The sequence below is a fragment of the Furipterus horrens genome, unplaced genomic scaffold, assembly GCF_987537825.1.
Source record: "Furipterus horrens unplaced genomic scaffold, mFurHor1.1.pri manual_scaffold_7, whole genome shotgun sequence".
Lineage (NCBI taxonomy): Eukaryota > Metazoa > Chordata > Mammalia > Chiroptera > Furipteridae > Furipterus > Furipterus horrens.
The window spans coordinates 76532161-76546155 of NW_028327177.1; the positions used below are offsets into that span (position 1 = coordinate 76532161).

The 13995-nt window shown below is 43.6% G+C and overlaps 1 pseudogene; it reads left to right on the forward strand.

Annotated features, from left to right (window-relative positions):
- Positions 1-2348: 2348 nt before the first annotated feature.
- On the forward strand, positions 2349-2857 carry LOC150004668 (ubiquitin-conjugating enzyme E2 C pseudogene; annotated as a pseudogene).
- Positions 2858-13995: the final 11138 nt, after the last annotated feature.

Here is a 13995-nt window from a genome sequence, read left to right on the forward strand (position 1 = left end):
CCTGCTGTAACAGCCTCAGTGCCTGCTGTGTCTCCCGTCTTTCCCACTGCCAGCCCTTTTCACCAGCTGTGTCCTCTGCCTGCGGCACTTTTCCTTCCTTCAAGTGTCTAATTAACCCCTGTTTATCTCTCAGCCAGCAGCTCAATTAACTAAATCTTTGGGGCTAACTAATTCTTTGGAGCTGGAAGGGTGAGAATGAATTCTCTTATTAGCCCGCACCTGGGACATCTGTCCAATTGTGACTGGTGCTAGAGGACCAGATCAGCATACCGATCAAAAACCCTATGCTGAAGAAGAAGGGAGCTGTTGTTATTGGCAAACAAAAATATCAGTGTTCAAACATTGTTCCAGGACACATATACAATTCAATGTGTGTCTTAAGGCAGTTATCAGAGAAGCCAGGTGAGGACTGTCAACTGATGGTCATTGGCACCAATTCAAAAACCAGCATGAATTCCCCAGTTTGGGTTGCAGTAACGAAGAAAACTTTATTCAATGCCAGCAGCTCAATTGTGATACAGCACAGCTGTAAAACAGCTCTGGGGCCAGGTGGTCCCAGTCCATTCTGTGATGGTCTGCTTTTCTGTGCTGTAGTGAGACATCTTCCATGTTGTTTCAGTCAGGGAGACACAATCTTCTTTCTTTGGTGGAAAGGACAAGTGCACTCCCCAAGCCAGAGGGGAGCTTGCTTGTAGGGACAGGAGTCCCACCCTTGGTTCCTGATTGGTCTATCCTCATGCAGATGAGGGCTCCAAATCTTCAGTTTGGCCCAAAAGGCACTGTCCTGATTGATCAGAATAGAACAGCTCTGAGCTGTGCAGCTCTAATTAGATGGGAAAATCCTCAGTCTTATTGGCTGAAGCAGAATTCCAAGGAACCTTTATAAGGGCTGGCTTAGATGGCAGAAACACAGGGCAGGTAGGGGGTTAGTGCAGAGGCCCCTCCCTGAAGTACAGTTTGCATGAATGGCCTCTGCATGTAAGTGGCTGACGGCGTCTGCTTTTTTTTTTTCTTTTTCTTTTTTTTTTTTTTGAGCCCAGTTAGCCACCAGGAAAAGACTTAGCAGGTGTCTTTCTTCTCAGGGTTCACAGGATCCACTACAGTGGGTGACCAGTGAGGCAGCTAGTGCTTTAGTTGAGACTAGAAGGATGAGGACTGATGGTCTGGAAGATGTTTCAAAGGAGAAAGAAGCAGAGAGGAAGAGAATTCTGAGGATTGTAACTTGGGTGAGAGAGTAGATGGTAGTATCTGGAACGGTGAATGATAATATTCATGTCTTACTGGTGACTTCATATGATTTGGGTAATTATATATAGATCTGAGATAATGACATCTAGCTCAGAGAGGGAAACTGCTTTGGAGGTAAAACCAAAGCCCATTGTCTCAACTTGTACCATTTAAGTGGATACACAAATATCCACTAATTAGTAAAATGGTATTAATGCCACCTTACTCATTGCTTGGCCACTCTGGCCACATTCAAAGCTAATTCTCACCACATGATGTCTTGTTATCTTTTTCTTTCTGAGCATAGTGTAGGCCCCTGTATAAGTACCTCTGAATGTCTGTCCCTTGGTTCTTGATTCTTCCAATGACCATGCTCCTCTGTATGAGAAAGTTGGGCCCATTATTGAGCAATTTCATAACAGTCACTGAGTTATGTGCATAGTATGACAATGCAATCGACCCAAGTGCAGGAAGATGTTCTCTGTTCTGCTTTTCAGTGTTCCTAACAGGCATCTCAGCGTAGTGTTCCCAGAAGGATGTCTCAGGTTTCCTTTCCAGACATGAGCCTCTCATCTCAGTAAATGGCACAGCCGTCCACCAACTCCTCAAGCCCAAAGCCTAGACCTTGAAGCCTGTCTTTCCCTTTACCCCATATTCAATTTAATTAATCCTGCTGGCTCTACCTCCAAAATATATCTCAGTCTCTCACATCTAACATATGTCTCCATCACCCCCACTCCTCTCTAGTCCATGGTTTGGCATACTTTTCCTGTAAAAGCCAGAGAGTAAACATTTTCAGCGTTGAGGGCCATACAGTCTCTGTTACAGTCACTTAATCTTGCCTTTAGTACAAAAACAGCCATAGACAATGTGTAAGTATGGGCATGTCTATGTCCCAGTAAAACTTTGTTTGAGAAAAGCAGTGGACCCCAGGGTCTAGTTTGCCAACCTCTTTTTTTCAAACCTAACCTCTGGCCTTGTCTGTCTGGCCTAATGCAAACAAACCCTCTAAATTGATCTCCCTGCTCCCACCTCCCACATTGGAAGGGATATTTTTTAAAGTAGCTGAGCAGTTACAGTCGTGTTCTCTGAATTCCTGTGTCCCTGCCAGAGCTGCCTGGATGACTTCACAGAACCATGACCCAACTGCCACCAGTAAAGGAGCCGAGCCCAGTGGGGGCCCACCTGGGGTCTGGTGGGTAAGAGGTTATAGCAGAAACTGATGATCCACAGGATGTCTGGTGACAAAGGAATTTCTGCCTTCCCTGAATCTGACAGCCTTTCAAATGGGTGAAGACCATTCATGTAGCAGCTAGCACAGTATATCAAGAATTGAGATATAAGTTCTCCCTAGACTTTCTCACGGACAACCCTTACAAGGCACCCATGGTGAAGTTCCTCACACCTGCTACCACCCCAATGTGGACCTCTGCCTGGACATCCTGAAGAACAAATGGTCTTCCCTGCATGAAATCAGGACCATCCTGCCCTCCATCCACAGCCTGCTTGGAAAATCCAACATTGATAGCCCATTGAACACACATGCTGCAGAGCTCTGGAAAAACTCCACTACCTTTAAGAAGTACCTGCAAAAACCTATGCAAGGCAGGTCTCCAACCAGGAGCCCTGACCCCACTGTCCAGCCTCTCTTTTGGTGCCATCTTTTTATTTCTTCCTTAGATGGCCTGTCCTTGCCTTGATTTCTATATAGGACTCTGTATCTTTGGCTGTGCTGTCATACTTGTTTTGTTTCTGCTTTTTAAATTAAGTCTGTGGTTGAGCCCATGTGATGAATACATCAAATAAATACATTTTTTGGTCTCTTTTAAAAATAAGTAAGTAAATAAATAAATAGTAATCAGATGGTATCTCTCCCTGGCTTAAAATTGTCCAGTAGCTTCCCCATTGCCCTTACATGAACTCTCCCACCCTCGTTGTTTCTTTGTCTTTCATGACCTAGCTCTGACCTGACCTCCTGGCCCTTTCTGTCCTCAGTGCTTCATGTTCAGTTTCCTTTCTGCTCAGCTCCCTTCACATTTTGGCTGAAACATTCTTTCTCTAGTCTCCTGAGTCCAGGGCCTTTTAATCATTCAGCTCCTGACTCTAATACATCCTCCTCAAAGAGAACCCCCCTGATATCTACCAATGCTTCCCCCTTCCTATTACTCCATTTGAAACTGTCTTATTTGTTGTTTGTTTATTGTGTGTCTTCCCAACCTGATAGGTAAGCTCCATGAGAGCAGGGTCCTTATCTGTTTAGCACTAAATATTGCATATGCCATTATTTGAGTAAGTTCTCAGATCTTTGCTCAGTGAATGGAGAGAGGCTTCTGATCTATACATCGGGCAATGTCTGCTCACCACAGCTTTCTCCAGCTTCTACCAAGCCCTTCTCATACTGGCCTGGAAAAGGCTCACTCAGTGTATATGATGAAGTTCCCAAAATGCTGCTTGTCTGAGTCATTGTGCTTGTCCAGGGACCCCTGTGCAAACTTATTTGTCATCCTAAGGCCCAGCCAGGAGAAGGGCTGCTCTTCCAACAGCTGGACCCCACATGGGGCCTCTTTATTAACAGCTGTGATGTTGCAGAAGGGAGGTAGGATGCTTGGTCATGTGGAAGCTCCAATCCAGGAATCCTGCTTTTTGTTCCTGGTGCCTTGTGATGCAAATTTACTCAAGCTTAATTTCTTCATTTCTGGTTTTCTCTCATTGTCCCACCCCCTTCCACCATTTCCCATTTCCCTTTCTTATTAGGACACTGGGGCACAAGACTACTCCTTTTCACCAAATACCCTTTCGTTGCTCCTTCCTTGGTCATAGAACCCTTATTTTCTTTGAGATGACAGTGAACCCAGCAAAAAGACTGCTTTTGCCAGCCTGTTCTGCACTACAGGTGGCCATATGATGATGTCCTGGTTCGTCGTCGGCAGCCGTCCGTCTCGAGAGACGATGGTGTAGCTTCTTAAAGAGTCTATCTGCACCGCTGAGAATGGCTGTGCAGTCGGACTCGGGAGTGACACGGTATCTGTCTCCTCCCGTGTTGAATCGACATCTTACGATGACGCTGGAGTGTCCTCTCCAGTGAAGCTGAAGCTACAGAGCCTGGGCAGGGTGATATGGAGGGTCTGCTGTTGCCCATGCAGCAGACCCCCCCTCTCTTCGCAGCTGAAGGGTCCAAGGGAAAGACGGAGTCAATACAGCTTGGCTTCAGGTGCGCCGCAGGAGTTGCCGGTGTTGACTACAATGTCAAACCGCCTTAGGGACTCTGGCTCCGGATTTTCTGTCGGGGTTTACTCCCTTAGCCTTTCCCCTGAAGAGGTATGCCGCAAGGCCGATGTCCTGGTTAATGATATAGAAACAGAAGCATGGTGAGACTTCAGGAAATGGCATGTAAGGGTGCTGACTCATCTAGTGCTTAGTCTGCTCAGGCAGCCAAATAGTGCTTAGTCTGCTCAGGTAGCACCACAGTCTGGCCACTTGAACAACATAAAGTTATTTTCTTACAGTTCTGGAAGCTGGAAGTTGAATCAGCATGCCAGCCAACTTGGTTCTCTGGGATAACTCTTCCAGGTTTGCAGACGGCTGCCTTCTCACTGCATCTTCACTGGCCTGATGGAGAGAGAAAAAGAAATATCTTTCTCTTCCTCTGTTTATAAAGCCTCCAATATAGTCAGATTGGGACCTCATTTTTATGACCTAATTTAACTTTAGTTATCTCCTGAAAAGCCTATCTCCAAATAAACTTACACTGGAGATTATGACTTCAAACATAAATTTTAGGGGGACACAATTCAGTCCACAGTAGCTGGGCATTACATCATTTGGGCATTCCCTTCCTTCCTTTTTTTCTCCCACCTTGAATGAAGATATGATGGCTGGAGCTTCAGCAGCTATCTTGGAACAAGTGGTGACCTTGAGGATAAGTGCCAGGCACTGAGGATGGAAGTACAGAAAGATGCAAAGAACCTAGGGTGACTCTGTGGAACCACCATATCATCACTGGAATGTCTATGTCAGAGTTTGCTTTATCTTAGAGTGATGTTTCTCAACCATAGCTGCACATTGGAATAACCTGGGAATTTTTTATTTTTATATTTTGCTTAGTTGGATTTTGTTTTTATTTTTTAGATTTAGTTGTTGATAGTTGTGCATTTGTTGTCATTTTAATGTTCATAGTTTTGATCTTCTTTTTCTTAAATAAGTCTGTTTAACATTTCATATAATAAGGTCTTGGTGATGGTGAACTCCTTTAGCCTTACTTTGTGTGGAAAGCACTTTATCTGCCCTTCCATTCTAAATGATAGCTTTGCTGGATAGAGTTGTCTTGGTTGTAGGTCCGTGCTTTTCATCACGTTGAATACTTTTTGCAATCTCTTGCCTGCAAAGTTTCTTTTGAGAAATCAGCTGATAGTCTTACAGGCACCCCTTTGTAGGTAACTCTCTGCTTTTCTTTTGCGGCTTTTAAGATTCTCTCTTTATCTTGAAACTTTGGCATTTTAATTATGATGTGTCTTGGTGTGGTCCTCTTTGGGTCTAGCTTGTTTGGGACTCTCTGTGCTTCCTGGACTTATATATCTATTTCCTTTGCCACATTAGAAAAGTTTTTTTTTTTTTTTTTTTTTTTTACATAAGCTTTCAATTTCTTGCTCTTCCTCTTCTCCTTCTGGCACCCCTGTGATTTGGATGTTGGCACATTTAAAGTTGTCCTAGAAGTTCCTAAGCCTCTCCTCATTTTTTTCAATTCTTGTTTTCTCATTCTGTACTGGATTATTGTTTTTTTCTCCTTATGTTCCAAATCATTGATTTGAACCCCAGTTTCCTTCCCTTTACCATTGGTTTTGTGTGGATTTTTCTTTGTTTCATTTAGCATAGCCTTTACTTCTTCCCTTATGGATTTGCCATACTTAAGCATATCTTCCAAGCCTGTGAGCATCTTTATCACCAGTGTTTTGAACTCTTCATCTGGTAGGTTGGCTATTTCTTTGTCTGTTAGGTTGGGTATCTCCTCATTGCTTAGTTCTCCCACTGAAACTTTGATCCATTTCCTCTTTTGGGCCATACTTCTCTGTCTCCTTATCTTGATAGGTTCCTATGTTTTTTTGCCTCTGTGTCTTAGGTAGAGCTGTCACACCTGTTATGTTGTAAGGGGTGGAGCCTTAGGTATTTGTCAGTAAGAGCGACCCATTTCACCATGTTGTGGCACTCTATGTGGGGGAGGGGTCTGAGAGGGAACAATGATGCTTGCTCAGCACTCGCCCCCTTTCCAGGCACTTCTCCTACTTCCATATGGGACTGGCACTCTTCTAGCTGTTGCCTTGGCTGTTGTTCCCAGAGTGGGTGGGTCTGCAGATGTTCTAGGACCATGGGGGCCCTTTAAACAAGCAGACTCTGCTGAGAGACCTGCAGTTTATTCCTCCTCCCCAAACCCTACTGATTTGTACAGTCAGAAGCGATGAGACTTTATTTTCCCCGGTGCTGGAAATGTGAGCTGTGCGGTCTGGTCTGGTCTTGGGAGCGCTCCCCAGGTACCCCTCCCTACTCTTTAAAACATGTGACTGTGCTTTCTGCTGGCCTGCCACTGCCACCACTGCTGCCACCACACCATGTCCTCTTTGCCCCAGCCTTGCCCCTCCTACCTGTCTTGGTGAGTATTTTTTCTTTATATCTTTGTTTGTTGGACTTCCATGCAGCTCAATTTTTAGGAACTTCTGGTTGTCTCTAGTTTTGAGGTAGTCGTATTCCTTCTTAGCTGTGGAGGGAGACACAGTGTGTCTGTCTAGGCCTCCATCTTGGTCAGAAGTCCCACCTGGGGAATTTTGAAAAATACTGGTACATGGGGATTATCCACCAGAAGTGCTATTGTAACTGGTCTCTTGGTAGCCTAGGCATTATAATTAAAAAAACAAAACAAAACAAAAACTCTAGTCGATTCTAATGCGTTAACGTTGAGAACACTATTATTGTAAAGAATAAATTCTCATGTAAGAGAATAAACTACATTTTAAACTACAGTATTTTAGTTTTGTCATAGGAGGTAACACAAACCCTAACACTCAGAAATCTAATTTTGGAAGATGAATCACTTCCATCTTCTAAGGTTAATGGATCAAGGACCACCCAAAGCCAGCAGGAACCCTGGTCATATCCTACCATGTTTAAGAGTACCTACAGGTAGATCTTAATTCAAGCTGGACAGTGACAGAGCTATGGAATATTAACTATTATTTTTGTCTGTTTACCCACATAAATTAAATAGGGTGTAAAACTAAAATAAATCTCAGGATTAAAATTCAGATTTAAACTAGTCAGATGTAGCACTTTTGCCAATAAATATATTTCTGAAAGTGAAATCCTTTGGTAAGGATCATTAGAGGCCAATGAACTCTTCCTTTGTATAGTCCCAATGTTCCTCCCTATCCCCAGCCCAAATGAGAAAAGATTAAGGATAGAAGCTCTACCAGTTAGTGAGAGAGTTGGCTTAATATAAGCAAGAGCCTGTATTTGAATTCCAGCTGTGTCACTTAGAAACTGAGAGCTCTTGGGCAAGATATTTAACCTCCCTGTATTTCAGATGTCCACCTGTGCAAATTGAGGATCATGGTTCCACCCAGAACCCAGGACTATGGTGAGGATAACACAGCTATTATGAGAAAGCACTTAGCATTGTGCCTGACATGTAGTAACTGCTCAGGACACCTCAGCATCCCTCTTTGGTGTGGCCAGCAGCTTGTCCTGGCCATGTACCCCCTGTGAGAGAGCAGGCTCTTCCCCTCCATTTCTGGAAAATAGTACTGAAATAGGGAAACCCTTATGGATAGGGTGCCTAATGAGCAACACATGTGGGGAAATAAAGGTACTCCATCCCTGGGGAGATACTGTCTCCTGAGTTTAGGGATCAATGTGCTCGGAGGGTCCATAACAAACAGTGCTTCAGACAAATTGGCTGAGCAGCTATTGTTTCTCAGACAGCTTTTCAGCTGTGTCCCATTTATTAGCATGGCTGCCTAGTAAATTCTAAGGGAAGTACCCGCAAAGATAACAGCAATCAAGAGCAAGGGTCGAAATACCCTACAAGTTTGAGAAAGCAACAGAAAGGCCAGGCTTCTTCATCAGCTGTTAACCTCCAAACACTGAACTCTAAAGGAGGATTATGGGTCAGCTGCTGACTACACATGCTGTGCTTGGTAATTGTGGGTGCTGAAAGAACAGAGCCTGTGAGGAAGTATTTGCAGATGGGAGCAGACTCATGGCCAGCAGAACTTCTGTGATTGAAAATGCATTGTAGAGGAAGACAGAGCAAATAAATCATTCTCTTTGGGAATGTCCATCTGTAAGTGTGTGGCCAGGAGTGTTATTACAAGTAAATGTATCCAGACCAGTATTTCTGGGAGTCAGTGGAGGCTTTCATCCTTCTTGAACCTGTGGCAGAGCTTCTTACACAAACAGAGATCCCAATGACAAAATAGACCTCGTGGTGCTGGCATGATGGTTCTGCAGCTCACTGCCTGTGGATTGGTGCAGCCCACTTTCTAGGGAAGGCCAGGAAGTGGTAAGAGCTTAAGATACCAGATGATTTTGCCTGAGGTGAGGCTGTATGTCTGGAATAGCATACAGAAGTCCTTTCAGACCTGTGAGAAGTGTGACCAGATGTATGCAGACCTATGTGGGTGATAAGATTCTATCTGATTTCTCAAAGTGGGGCCCTGCAGCCATTTTTGTCCTGGAATTCTGGATACTCATAGGGATTTTTGTTTCCTGCTCTAGACCTCCAGAATTAGATCCTCTGGAAGTAAGTGCAGGAATCTTGCATTTTAATAGAGTTTGAGGAGATTTCTGTGTCTACTAACGCCATGGTTTCCACATCAGCATCACCCCCAGAACTTGCCAAACACAAAGTGCAGCACAGGCGGATTTAACGGTGGGTACACCAGGCGCAGACCCTGGGTCCCGACTACTGAAGGGCCCTGCAAAACCCCAACTTTACACTTCTTTCTAATGACACCAAGTTTGGTTTAATATGTGCAATTTAAATTATGTACAAGTTTACAATTGGTGATAAAACCTGATAGTATGTTTATATTCATTATTTTCATTATTTCATTACCATGCTGCATACTATACACATACTACACTGCATAGGCCCCACGTGGCTGCACTACCGCTCATTGGAGCAATAGAATAGTATTTCCTAGTTTGTACTTACAAAGGTTCTCCTGCAGTGCAGACTTACCATATACACAAACACGCAGGGATGTAAATTAATTTGTGGATATGTACTTGTTTCATTTATGGTTTTAAAAATTGTTTTCTGTACATATAAATATTTTTATTTTCCCTGTCTCTCTCTCTTTTTTTAAGGGGCCCAATATTTTCTTCTATGCCTGGGGTCTCAACCGACCTTAATCCGCCTCTGAAGTGTGGGACCCTACCTCAGCAATCCCCACTTATTGGGTAGGTCTGGGGTGGCACCCACAGACTTGCATTTCTATCAAGTCCCCTGTTGCTGCTGCTGTTGCTCCAGGGACTACACTTTGAATAGTGTTGCATTCAAGATTGTAAACCTACTGAATTTCAGGGTTTGCCTGAGCAAAATCGCACCTGTCAACAAAATGTATGGATCCCCAACTGAGCAGCACACCTCCTGGTCCTCAAGCATTGCAGAGTCTGAGGGCCAAACTTTAATTCCTAGGCTGGCAAAGAAGCCTGAAGATGTCACTTGTGTTAACAATGACTCCAGGAAGAGTTTGTTCCGAGCCTTCCCTATGGAATGGAAGGGCCGAGACCATGATCCTCAAATGAGTGAGGTTGTGAAAACACCCCAGTGTCTAACAAGAATGCTAAACCAACTAATTTAGGCTCTGGGGTGGGGTGGGAGGAGAACTTGAGCATCATCAGGGTTTTCAAAGTTTCACTGGGGAGTACAATATGCAGCAGGGGCAGAAAACCACATATAAGTGTTATTAACACTGACAACTGTTAAAATCACCCAGGGAGTGGGAAGAAAACACCACAGCTGGGCCCCACTCTTTCTTAGACTTCTTGATTCGGCTGGAGCCTGGGCATTGTCACTTGTGTGTCAGTAAAACAGGAGCCTCCAGGTGATTCTCAGGGCACCCGGGTCCAAGGGTATAGATCTGCTGCCCTAGCAGAAAGGAAGGAGTCTGGAGCAGTAGATCTGAGCAAGGATTAAGGGGGAAGGGTGACCCAGGGATTGAGCCAGCCTCATTTCAGTCACCACAATTAATGACAATGGTAAAGCTAGTCACAATAACATAAAGCAGTTTCGTGAAGTGTGATCAAAACAAATTTCTTGTGCTTATACCAGAAACTGCTGCAAACTCAGACTTTCCTTCTCACTGTCCTAGACAGGCATTTGCTGGGGTGGAGAAGGGAGGGTAGGAACTTCCTCTGCAGACCTCACACCTGCCTCCCCTGGATGCCCCTGCCAGACCTGGCAGCAAGCCCTGTACCACTGGATTTCTACCGCTTTACAGGGACTAAGGGCAGGAGAGCTGCTATAATTATTGCCTCACTTGTTTTTTTTTTTTAAATTTTATTTTATTAAAAAGCAGATTATCTGGGTGCTATTTCTTCTTTCTAAACCTGGGGATAATACTTGGAACCTGCATTTTATGTATTTATTTATTTATTTATAAGACTTTACTTACTCATTTTTAGAGAGAGGGCAAGGGAGAATAACATTGATTGATTGCCTCTAGTACATACCCTGTGGGCAGCCGCTCCTCATGGTTTAGGTAGGAAATTATAGCCCCAGCCTGAGCATGACCACCGCCGGCATTCCGGTTGTGCTTGTCTTTAAGTCTCAACATAAGGCTGCGTGTGGAACATAACCAAAGACCACTCAGAGGGTTGCCATGGGAATTGGATTAAAGAATGCTTATTATGCTCATTATGCTTTAGAACTTGCTCTACTTTCTTTATCATTAATGTAACATAAACAATCTCTAGCAAGGAGAGTATGAAACTTTGCACCTGGTGCCAGTGTGGTGTCAAGATGTTTTTTAGATCTTGACACAGACTGGTCATTGTGTCCCCTGTACTGATATATGTAATCTGTTACTGTCAAATGCCTAAAAGCTGTTGATGATTTATGAATTCTGACCTTGTATCTCTCGTGTGTATCCTCCTAAATAAAAGGGATGAGGGACAAAGGCTTGGCTGCTGTTCTCCACTAGAGAGGCAGCCACCTTCCTTTCCCCAGACATAATAAAATGTCTTGGGTAAAAGTTTGTTCCTCTGTGGTCATGAAGCCTCTGCTGGACAGAGCAACTTCCAACCAAGCCTAGGGTGTGTGAGGCACCTCCGCCTCAACACCCAACTTGGTATCAAATCCACAACCCAGGCATGTGCCCTTACTGGAAATCTAACCTGCAACCTTTTGCTCTGTGCAATGACACCCAACCAATTGAGCCAGACCAGTCAGAGCTGGAACCTGCATTTTAAGCAGAAGTTCTGAGGGATTCTAATGTGTATTATAATCAGAGAACCATTTGCATAAATGTTCTAGCTACCTGAGCAAGGGGAGCTTTAAAGAGGGTAAACAGAGAGCCAAAGGAATAGTTCTTTGCGAGGTCTCTTCTGGGTATGGGATGTCTCAAAAAACCTTTTTCCAAAGATGACAACCTGACCTTTTAACAAAATTTTCATCTGGGTCCAAGAAATAGAGCTGACTTTACCCATGTGAGTCTGGGTGTCATAGTCCACTCTCTTTGTTTTGATGTGTTTTTAGGCTTTTCTAATAGGATAAGCTAGATTCCCGGCAAATAAAACAGATGGACTTCTCTCCTCTCTGGAAATTCTACATCTCTTCACTGGAGATTAAGCTGCCCATCTCAACACTGATGAATGTTTAATAGCCCAGCTTTGACCAATGGTCCTGGCCTGCCATATCTGTCCATGACAAATTTTCCCTTACAATCTTCCCAGTATGAGTTTACAGGATTTCAAATTGGGAAGGTGGGGGATAAGAAAGAAGAGGATTGAGAGAGAGAGAGAGAGAGAGAGAGAGAGAGAGAGAGAGAGAAAACAGTTTAAGTTTACTCTAAACTTGGCATTCACAAATTAACTCTGAAATATCCAGAAGTCTGTGACCCACAGCCAGTTGCAATTTTGATGAGCCACATATTTGGACAGAGTGTCTGCAATTGTTGAGGTTAAGTGGGGCTTGTGGCTGGGGCATGGCAGAGATGACCAGGATCCTAGCTCTGTGGAACTTAATACATGGTGGGAGTTTTGTTCCCTGGTGAAATGACCATGTTGTTGGAAAAACAACTTCAGAGAATTATAGAAATAACTGTCAACTTGTGACTCAGGAAAAAGCCAGGAATCTGTGTCATCATTTTCTATACTCAGAATTCAAATTCCTAGAGGTCTTAGAATCAGCCCTCCCAAATATCTGTGGTCCACTGCATGTCAGATGGTGGAGGAAAAATAATAACAAAAGCTTAAATATATTAAGTACTTATTATATGCCAGCCAAAGTGCTAAGAGCTTAGCACACTTCATTTGATCCACATGGTAACCCTAGAGGTGGTGCATGTTTGTGATTACCATTTTTTTTTAAGTATATTTTATTGATTATGTTGTTACAGTAGTTCCAATTTTTTCCCCTTTACTCCCCTCCACCCAGTATCTCCCTCCCCCAGCATCCCCCCCCAAGTCCATACCCATGGTTCATAAAAAATAACTATCCCTCCCTCTCAGATATTAAGACCCTTTGTAATCTTGTAAAGGACAATGGGCGAAGGTCTCAAGCTCCTCTAGCTGCTTCAAGCTGGACATGGTCGTCGTCCTACCTACCCTTGGGTCCAGAAATCCCTAATAACAGTGGGGGTGTGGAGGGGAGGGTGGCCTTCCCACATGGGGAAGGATTGTGCAGACTCCAGGTCAGTTGGCTGTCTCCGGACAACGGCGTGCTTGGTTTAGCAGGCTGGCATCCTTGTTGTGTTCTGGGGGCAACAGATTTGGCAAAAAGGGTTAAAAAGCATCATTCAATCCATAACTACTAGGTGACAAAAGGCAGGGATTAATTTTTCAATGTTCCACATTAGGAGAAAAGAAAAAAAAGGGCTTCTTTGGAGGAAGGTGTGCTAGGCACATCTTGATTACCATTTTTTAGATGAGACACAGAGGTTATCCAGTTTTAACATGGCCTCCCAGCTGGACAGTAGCAGATCTGGGATTTGAACTCATGAAGACTATCCCTGACCAATTTTTTTGGCCTGTCCAGTCCAGTCTTAGCAAAAAGTCCTACTGAGTCCATTTAGAGAGAATCCTATACATACGATTATCCTTACTATCTGAACAACTTTTACCTTTGGCCTGCTTTTAGCAAGAGTCCTGTTAGGTCAGTTTAGCAAAAATCCCCCTGCCCTAGATATCTTCCCTTAGTATTTTTCTATCCACTGGTCCTCTCACCTGCTTTTTGGCTGTAAATGCCACTTGTGTGTTCTGCTCTCTCCTATTGCAATAGTCTTGATATAGGCTTTCTACCATTTTAACATGTGTCAGAATAATTTTTCTTTAAGAGAATACAGGCAGTTGACTATGATATCTATACTCTTGACCTTCACACTGTCCCAGCAGACCAGCACTGTCCAATAGAACTATAATGCCAGCCACATTGAAAAAAAAGAGAAATATTTTCTTATCAAATATATCTAATATATTTTTTCAATATATTGTGAATGTTAAAAAATTATTCATGAAATATTTTACATTCTTTTTTTTCTACAACATCTTCAGAAG